Genomic DNA, 10,939 nt, shown 5'->3' on the forward strand with positions numbered 1-10,939 from the left:
AAACATCCATCCTTCTTTTCCCCTCCCTCCCTACCTCCCTCCCTCCCTCCCTCCCTCCCTCCCTCCCTCCCTCCCTCCCTCCCTCCCTCCCCCTCCCTCCTCCCTCCCTCCCTCCCTCCCTCCCTCCCTCCCTCCCTACCTCCCTCCCTCCCTCCCTCCCTCCAGAGACAGGTGCAGAGCAGGGAGAAAAACACTCCTCAATATTTAACCTTGTTTGATTAAATATTAAATCATGAACCACTGATTGTCTGTAATACTGGGCAACGTGGTTGCCGTGTGTGTTACCACGTGTGTTACCGTTACCGTGTGGTTACCATTACCGTGTGGTTACTGTGTGTGTTACTGTGGTTACCGTGTGTGCGAAAAAAACTTGTTCACACACACACCGCACACACGTGTGTGCGAGAGAAAGAGAATGCAAGAGAGTTGTTGAAGTTTGTACAACACATTCCTGATGTCTATTAAACAGCTGACTGGTTGAATCTTCCCCCTGTTAGACACAGAACATTAACTAAGAGAGAGAGAGAGAGAGAAAGAGAGAGAGAGAGAGAGAGAGAGAGAGAGAGACAGAGAGAGAGAGAGAGAGAGAGAGAGAGAGAGAGAGAGAGAGAGAGAGAGAGAGAGAGAGAGAGAGAAAATTCGACGTACCAATTAGGATCTGGCTAAAAATACTTGAATCAGTTATAGAACACATTGCCCTTTATGGTTGTGAGGTCTGGGGTCCGCTCACCAACCAAGACTTCACAAAATGGGACAAACACAAAAATTGCATGCAGAATTCTGCCTAAATATCCTCCGTGTGCAACATAAAACACCAAATAATGCCTGCAGAGCAGAATGATCAAAATCCAAAACAGAGCCATTCAATTCAACAACTACCTAAAATGAAGCGATTTCCAAACCTTCCATAGCAAAGAACAAACAGCATTGTAAATACCACACATTTATGTTTACCTAATTTCCATTTCATACTTTAACTATTTGCACGTGATATAACATTTGAAATGTCTTTATTCTTTTGGAAAAGCTGATGTCACAAAGTGCTGTACAGAAACCCAGCCTAAAACCCCCAAACAGCAAGCGATGCAGATATTGTTCCTGTGTGAGATTAGAGACCTGTTGTCCCTGTGTGATATTAGAGACCTGTTGTTCCTGTGTGATATTAGAGACCTGTTGTTCCTGTGTGATATTAGAGACCTGTTGTCCCTGTGTGATATTAGAGACCTGTTGTCCCTGTGTGATATGTTGTTCCTGTGTGATATTAGAGACCTGTTGTTCCTGTGTGATATTAGAGACCTGTTGTCCTGTGTGATATTAGAGACCTGTTGTCCCTGATATTAGAGACCTGTTGTCCCTGTGTGATATTAGAGACCTGTTGTCCCTGTGTGATATTAGAGACCTGTTGTCCCTGTGTGATATTAGAGACCTGTTGTCCCTGTGTGATATTAGAGACCTGTTGTCCCTGTGTGATATTAGAGACCTGTTGTCCCTGTGTGATATTAGAGACCTGTTGTCCCTGTGATATTAGAGACCTGTTGTCCCTGTGTGATATTAGAGACCTGTTGTCCCTGTGTGATATTAGAGACCTGTTGTCCCTGTGTGATATTAGAGACCTGTTGTTCCTGTGTGATATTAGAGACCTGTTGTCCCTGTGTGATATTAGAGACCTGTTGTCCCTGTGTGATATTAGAGACCTGTTGTCCCTGTGTGATATTAGAGACCTGTTGTCCCTGTGTGATATTAGAGACCTGTTGTCCCTGTGTGATATTAGAGACCTGTTGTTCCTGTGTGATATTAGAGACCTGTTGTTCCTGTGTGATATTAGAGATGCTGTTGATGTGTGAGATTAGAGACCTGTTGTCCCTGTGTGATATTAGAGACCTGTTGTTCCTGTGTGATATTAGAGACCTGTTGTTCCTGTGTGATATTAGAGACCTGTTGTTCCTGTGTGATATTAGAGACCTGTTGTTCCTGTGTGATATTAGAGACCTGTTGTTCCTGTGTGATATTAGAGACCTGTTGTTCCTGTGTGATATTAGAGACCTGTTGTTCCTGTGTGATATTAGAGCTCCATTGTTAGATTGTTTTAACTACTAGAAATATAGAAATATAGAAATGGTAGCCTGTCAGGTAGTCAGCAGGAAGGTCTGATTTCTCTATTATTAAAACAAGACCCAGATGGTAAATATAAAGACCCAGATGATAAATATAAAGACCCAGATGGTAAATATAAAGACCCAGATGGTAAATATAAAGACCCAGATGGCAAATATAAAGACCCAGATGATAAATATAAAGACCCAGATGGTAAATATAAAGACCCAGATGGTAAATATAAAGACCCAGATGGTAAATATAAAGACCCAGATGGTAAATATAAAGACCCAGATGATAAATATAAAGACCCAGATGGTAAATATAAAGACCCAGATGGTAAATATAAAGACCCAGATGGTAAATATAAAGACCCAGATGATAAATATAAAGTCCCAGATGGTAAATATAAAGACCCAGATGGTAAATATAAAGACCCAGATGGTAAATATAAAGACCCATATGGTAAATATAAAGACCCAGATGGTAAATATAAAGACCCATATGGTAAATATAAAGACCCAGATGGTAAATATAAAGACTCAGTCTATTTAAAAAACTGGAGGCCCTTTTACGCTTCAATGTTGTGATGCAAAAATACCAGCGAAGTGCAGAGCACTCAGAATTAAAAGGGTTTTGTTCATCCTGATCAGACAGGTCGTTTACATGGACGATACATTGGAGATAATATACGACAACTACTAGAAGTAATAGAACATCATGAAACATATAAGAAGCCAGGTATTTATAGCGGATTTTGAAAAGGCAGTTGATAAAGTAAGAATGGATTTTCTTTATAAATGCCTGGATTTTTTTCAATTTCGGTAATTCTCAATTAATTTGGGTAAAAATAATGTATAGCAACCCCAGGTGTAAAATAGTAAATAAGAGCTACTTCTCAGAGAGTTTTTAATTGTCAAGAGGAATTAAACAAGGGTGTCCGCTGTCACCATAGCTATTCGTTATGTCCATCGAAATGCTAGCTATTAAAATCAGATCCAATGACAACATTAGATGATTAGTTTTATATTAACTTCTCTAGGGTAGGGGGCAGCATTTGGAATTTTGGATGAAAAGCATGCCCAAATTAAACATCTGTCTACTCAGGCCCAGAGGATATGATATGCATATAAATAGTAGATTTGGATAGAAAACACTCTAAAGTTTCCAAAACTGTTAAAATAATGTCTGTGAGTATAACAGGACTGATTTGGCGAAAACCCGAGAAAAATAAATTCAGGAAGTAGGACGTTTTTGTTGTTGTTGTAGTATTCTATTCAATGCCATTCCAGTATCCATTGACTTAGGACTCCAATTGCAGTTTCTATGCCTTCCACTAGATGTCAACAGTCTTTAGAAATGGTTTCAGGCTTGTATTCTTATAAATGAGGGAGTAAGAGCAGTTTGAATGAGTGGACCCTGCCGTGTCACAGAGCTTTTTCATGCTCGCGACCGAGAGAGTGCCTTTCTTGTTTACCTTTTATATTGACAACGTTATTGTCTGGTTGAAATATTATCGATCATTTAGGCTAAAAACAACCCGAGGGTTGAATATAAACATCGTTTGACATGTTTCTATGAACTTTACGGATACAATTTAGATTTTTTTGTCTGCCTGTTGTGACTATGTTTGACTGTGGATTACTGAAGAACTGAAGAAAATGCGCGAACAAAACTGAGGTTTTCGGGATATAAAGAGAGACTTTATCGAACAAAAGGAACATTTATTGAATAAATTAATGTCTTCCGAGTGCCACCATATGAAGATCATCAAAGATAAGGGATGAATTTTATCTCTATTTCGGACTTGTGTAACTCTTCTACTTGGCTTGTTACTGTTTGTAATGATTTGTCTGCTGGGCGATGTTCTCAAATAATCATAAGGTATGCTTTCGCCGTTAAGCATTTAAAAAATCTGACACCGTGGTTGTATTCACAAGAAGTTCATCTTTAAACCTATGTAAAATAGTTGTATCTTTTCCGAATTGTTATAATGAGTATTTCTGTATTTGAATTTGGCACTCTGCAATCTCACTGGATGTTGGCCAGGTGGGACGCTAGCATCCCACGTACCCTAGAGAGGTTAACTCCGCAAGATAGATCCCTGCAATGTCTCATTGAAGATCTAGATGACTTTTCTGTACTCTCTGGACTAGAACCTAATTATGATAACTGTACAATATTACGTATTGGATACTTAAAACATGCAACTTGTACATTACCCTGCAGTTTACCTATAAAATGGGCTGGTGGTGAAGTAGACATACTTGGAAATTCATATCAAAAAATATATAAATAAGCTCTCCACAATGAATTTCAATAGAAAACTTGTAAAAATAGACAAGATCCTGCAACCATGGAGAGGTAAATACCTGTCTATTTATGGAAAAATTGCCCTGATTAACTCCTTAGTCATATCTCAGTTTACTCACTTACTTATGGCGCTGCCTACTCCTGATGATTCGTTTTTTCAAATCATATGAGAAAAAAACATTTCGCTTTATCTAGGACACTAAACCAGACAAAATAAAATGTGCCTGTCTATATAATGAATATGAACTGGGTGGGTTGAGATGATTAAATATAAAAGCACTAAACCTCTCTCTAAAAACTTATATTATTCAAACTTTTTTTTTTAATGGTTCTAAGTAGATTAATAATAAAAGCTCATCCATTGCTTAAAAATGGCCTTTTTGTGCAGAATATGTCTCCTTTTACAATAATTGAAAATGATACTTTTTTTTCAAAGGATCTCTCTTTTTCAAACAAGCATTGCAGAGTTGCCTACAATTACAATTTCAGTTTCAGTTTCATCCCCCTGAAAATATTTTAATGGCTCAGACACAAGAGGCATGTGGCAGGGTCTACAGTCAATCACGGACTACAAGAAGAAATCAAGCCCAGTCACGGACCAGGATGTCTTGCTCCCAGGCAGACTAAATAACTTTTTTGCCTGCTTTGAGGACAATACAGTGCCACTGACACGGCCTGCAACGAAAACATGCGGTCTCTCCTTCACTGCAGCCGAGGTGAGTAAGACCTTTAAACGTGTTAACCCTCGCAAGGCTGCAGGCCCAGACGGCATCCCCAGCCGCGCCCTCAGAGCATGCGCAGACCAGCTGGCTGGTGTGTTTACGGACATATTCAATCAATCCCTATACCAGTCTGCTGTTCCCACATGCTTCAAGAGGGCCACCATTGTTCCTGTTCCCAAGAAAGCAAAGGTAACTGAGCTAAACGACTACCGCCTCGTAGCACTCACTTCCGTCATCATGAAGTGCTTTGAGAGACTAGTCAAGGACCATATCACCTCCACCCTACCTGACACCCTAGACCCACTCCAATTTGCTTACCGCCCAAATAGGTCCACAGACGATGCAATCTCAACCACACTGCACACTTCCCTAACCCATCTGGACAAGAGGAATACCTATGTGAGAATGCTGTTCATCGACTACAGTTCGGCATTCAACACCATAGTACCCTCCAAGCTCGTCATCAAGCTCGAGACCCTGGGTCTCGACCCCGCCCTGTACAACTGGGTACTGGACTTCCTGATGGGCCGCCCCCAGGTGGTGAGGGTAGGCAACAACATCTCCTCCCCGCTGATCCTCAACACTGGGGCCCCACAAGGGTGCGTTCTGAGCCCTCTCCTGTACTCCCTGTTCACCCACGACTGCGTGGCCACGCACGCCTCCAACTCAATCATCAAGTTTGCAGACGACACAACAGTGGTAGGCTTGATTACCAACAATGACGAGACGGACTACAGGGAGGAGGTGAGGGCCCTCGGAGTGTGGTGTCAGGAAAATAACCTCACACTCAATGTCAACAAAACTAAGGAGATGATTGTGGACTTCAGGAAACAGCAGAGGGAACACCCCCCTATCCACATTGATGGAACAGTAGTGGAGAGGGTAGCAAGTTTTAAGTTCCTCGGCATACACATCACAGACAAACTGAATTGGTCCACTCACACAGACAGCATCGTGAAGAAGGAGCAGCAGCGCCTCTTCAACCTCAGGAGGCTGAAGAAATTTTGCTTGTCACCAAAAGCACTCACGAACTTCTACAGATGCACAATCGAGAGCATCCTTGCGGGCTGTATCACCGCCTGGTACGGCAACTGCTCTGCCCACAACCGTAAGGCTCTCCAGAGGGTAGTGAGGTCTGCACAACGCATCACCGGGGGCAAATTACCTGCCCTCCAGGACACCTACACCACCCGATGTTACAGGAAGGCCATAAAGATCATCAAGGACAACAACCACCCGAACTACTGCCTGTTCACCCCGCTATCATCCAGATGGCGAGGTCAGTACAGGTGCATCAAAGCTGGGACCGAGAGACTGAAAAACAGCTTCTATCTCAAGGCCATCAGACTGTTAAACAGCCACCACTAACATTGAGTGGCTGCTGCCAACACACTGACACTGACTCAACTCCAGCCACTTTAATAATGGGAATTGATGGGAAATTATGTAAATATATCACTAGCCACTTTAAACAATGCTACCTTATATAATGTTACTTACCCTACATTATTAATCTCATATGTATACGTATATACTGTACTCTATATCATCCACTGCATCTTTATGTAATACATGTATCACTAGCTACTATGCCACTTTGTTTACATACTCATCTCATATGTATATACTGCACTCGATACCATCTACTGTATCTTGCCTATGCTGCTCTGTACCATCACTCATTCATATATCTTTATGTACATGTTCCTTATCCCCTTACACTGTGTATAAGACAGTAGTTTTGGAATTGTTAGTTAGATTACTTGTTGGTTATTACTGCATTGTCGGAACTAGAAGCACAAGCATTTCGCTACACTCGCATTAACATCTGCTAACCATGTGTATGTGACAAATAAAATTAGATTTGATTTGATTTGAATCCAAGAGTACAACCAATTGATTACAGCATTGCCCCAAAAATGTAGGAGGCAGGTGGCAGTGGGAGGAGGCAGGGAACTGGTCTGTCTGCCCAATATAAACGATCAAAACTGGAGGAGGAATAAAAATAGCATAAATAGGAAAGTATATCAGTAAATAATAATAATAATAACGAAAAAAGTCATAAATGTATGTTGAATAAAGGCATAAAGTCATCGAAGTTCTGCAGATTTTGTTGTGAGGATACAGAATCAAAAGACCATTTATTTTGGTATTGCCCTCAGTAAACACTACCTAGTAACATTCAATAATGTTAAATATCGCACTGGAGTCACGTTCTGACACAATGATGCCTGTTTCTGGTCTCAGGTTCAGTAATGGCTGGAAATGCATAGCATTGATCTAAAATTTACCCTAGAAAGATTTCTGTTAGGAGAGCTGGAGAGACCGGGTCAGTCAATTACTAATATACTAATACTCTTAGTAAAAGTATTTATCTGTGGATTCTATTCAATTAGATTGAAATTGTACATTAAACATCACAGCATAGTTGAAAGATATGTGTTGCGTAGAAACACGAAGTGTGTGGCCAGCAGAGATAGATGGGATGGGCTGAGGGTGACCAGCAGAGATAGATGGGATGGGCTGAGGGTGACCAGCAGAGATAGATGGGATGGGCTGAGGGTGACCAGCAGAGATAGATGGGATGGGCTGAGGGTGACCAGCAGAGATAGATGGGATGGGCTGAGGGTGACTAGCAGAGATAGATGGGATGGGCTGAGGGTGACCAGCAGAGATAGATGGGATGGGCTGAGGGTGACCAGCAGAGATAGATGGGATGGGCTAAGGATGACCAGCAGAGATAGATGGGATGGGCTGAGGGAAGCTGAGGGTTGGGATGTGGAACTGGAGACAAGTGGGAGTGGAGTTGCTGTGTGAGAGACAGAATGATGGTCAAAATAGTCAAAAGTCAAAATAAAACATAAAACATAATAAATGTATATTTGAATGACACTAAGTGGAAGTGTTTTTACAACTAATGCCAGTTTGCCTGAGGCTGATGCCGTGCAGGTGTTTGTACACATGCATATACACACACTCTCAGTCAAATAAACACATACAAGAACACACACAAAGACTCTCTGAACCCATTTACTTTCTATCTCTTTTTGATTTTTATTTTGTTTATACCTTCCGGAAACCTGCCTCACCCACTGTGATACGGAATCGCTATTACTTTTAATTTTATTTTTATGACTCACTCAAGAACCTCCAGACGCTAACCAGCTAACTAGCTACAAGCTATCTAGTCATTGTTAGTTTCTTTTTAAACCTGGATAACACTCGCCAGTCCAGCTTCCCTGCCCATCCACCGCTTCCCCCTGGACACTGATCTCTCGGCTACATAGCTGACGCACACTGGACTGTCCATTAATCACGGTACTCCATTCTGCTTGTTTGTTTTATCTGTCGGCCCAGTTGCCTAGTCAACGCCATTTTACCTGCTGTTTGTTGTGCTAGCTGATTAGCCTCGACCTACTGTTTTTAGCTAGCTTTCCCAATTCAACACCTGTGATTACTGTATGCCTCGCTGTATGTCTCTCTCAAATGTCAATATGCCTTGTATACTGTTGTTCAGGTTAGTTATCATTGTTTTAGTTCACAATGGAGCCCCTAGATCCACTCTGCATACCCCTGTTACCTCCTTTGTCCCACCTCCCACACATGCGGTGACCTCACCCATTACAACCAGCATGTCCAGAGATACAACCTCTCTCATCATCACCCAGTGCCTGGGCTTACCTCCGCTGTACCCGCACCCCACCATACCCCTGTCTGCGCATTATGCCCTGAATATATTCTACCATGCCCAGAAACCTGCTCCTCTTATCCTCTGCCCCCAATGCTCTAGGCGACCAGTTTTGATAGCCTTTAGCCGCACCCTCATACTACTCCTTCTCTGTTCCGCGGGTGATGTGGAGGTAAACCCAGGCCCTGCATGTCCCCAGGTACCCTCATTTGTTGACTTCTGTGATCGAAAAAGCCTTGGTTTTATGCATGTCAACATCAGAAGCCTACTCCCTAAGTTTGTTTTACTCACTGCTTTAGCACACTCTGCTAACCCTGATGTCCTTGCCGTGTCTGAATCCTGGCTCAGGAAGGCCACCAAAAATTCAGAGACTTCCATACCCAACTATAACATCTTCCGTCAAGATAGAACTGCCAAAGGGGGCGGAGTCGCAGTCTACTGCAGAGATAGCCTGCAAAGTAATGTCATACTTTCCAGGTCCATACCCAAACAGTTTGAACTACTAATTTTGAAAATTACTCTCTCCAGAAATAAGTCTCTCACTGTTGCCGCCTGCTACCGACCCCCCTCAGCTCCCAGCTGTGCCCTGGACACCATTTGTGAATTGATCGCCCCCCATCTAGCTTCAGAGTTTGTTCTGTTAAGTGACCTAAACTGGGATATGCTTAACACCCCGGGAGTCCTACAATCTAAGCTAGATGCCCTCAATCTCACTCAAATCATCAAGGAACCCACCAGGTACAACCCTAACTCTGTAAACAAGGGCACCCTCATAGACGTCATCCTGACCAACTGGCCCTCCAAATACACCTCCGCTGTCTTCAACCAGGATCTCAGCGACCACTGCCTAATTGCCTGTATCCGCCACGGAGCCGCAGTCAAACGACCACCCCTCATCACTGTCAAACGCTCCCTAAAACACTTCTGTGAGCAGGCCTTTCTAATCGACCTGGCCCGGGTATCCTGGAAGGACATTGACCTCATCCCGTCAGTTGAGGATGCCTGGTCATTCTTTAAAAGTAACTTCCTCACCATTTTAGATAAGCATGCTCCATTCAAAAAATGCAGAACCAAGAACAGATACAGCCCTTGGTTCACTCCAGACCTGACTGCCCTCGACCAGCACAAAAACATCCTGTGGCGGACTGCAATAGCATCGAATAGCCCCCATGATATGCAACTGTTCAGGGAAGTCAGGAACCAATACACGCAGTCAGTCAGGAAAGCTAAGGCCAGCTTCTTCAGGCAGAAGTTTGCATCCTGCAGCTCCAACTCCAAAAAGTTCTGGGACACTGTGAAGTCCATGGAGAACAAGAGCACCTCCTCCCAGCTGCCCACTGCACTGAGGCTAGGTAACACGGTCTCCACCGATAAATCCATGATTATCGAAAACTTCAATAAGCACTTCTCAACGGCTGGCCATGCCTTCCGCCTGGCTACTCCAACCTCGGCCAACAGCTCTGCCCCCCCGCAGCTCCTCGCCCAAGCCTCTCCAGGTTCTCCTTTACCCAAATCCAGATAGCAGATGTTCTGAAAGAGCTGCAAAACCTGGACCCGTACAAATCAGCTGGGCTTGACAATCTGGACCCTCTATTTCTGAAACTATCTGCCGCCATTGTCGCAACCCCTATTACCAGCCTGTTCAACCTCTCTTTCATATCGTCTGAGATCCCCAAGGATTGGAAAGCTGCCGCAGTCATCCCCCTCTTCAAAGGGGGAGACACCCTGGACCCAAACTGTTATAGACCTATATCCATCCTGCCCTGTCTATCTAAGGTCTTCGAAAGCCAAGTCAACAAACAGGTCACTGACCATCTCGAATCCCACCGTACCTTCTCCGCTGTGCAATCTGGTTTCTGAGCCGGTCACGGGTGCACCTCAGCTACACTCAAGGTACTAAACGATATCATAACCGCCATCGATAAAAGACAGTACTGTGCAGCGGTCTTCATCGACCTCGCCAAGGCTTTCGACTCTGTCAATCACCATATTCTTATCGGCAGACTCAATAGCCTCGGTTTTTCGGATGACTGCCTTGCCTGGTTCACCAATTACTTTGCAGACAGAGTTCAGTGTGTCAAATCGGAGGGCATGCTGTCCAATTCTCGGGCCGACTCTTTTC

Source organism: Oncorhynchus gorbuscha, linkage group LG21, assembly GCF_021184085.1.
Source record: "Oncorhynchus gorbuscha isolate QuinsamMale2020 ecotype Even-year linkage group LG21, OgorEven_v1.0, whole genome shotgun sequence".
In the NCBI taxonomy this organism is placed as follows: Eukaryota; Metazoa; Chordata; class Actinopteri; order Salmoniformes; family Salmonidae; genus Oncorhynchus; species Oncorhynchus gorbuscha.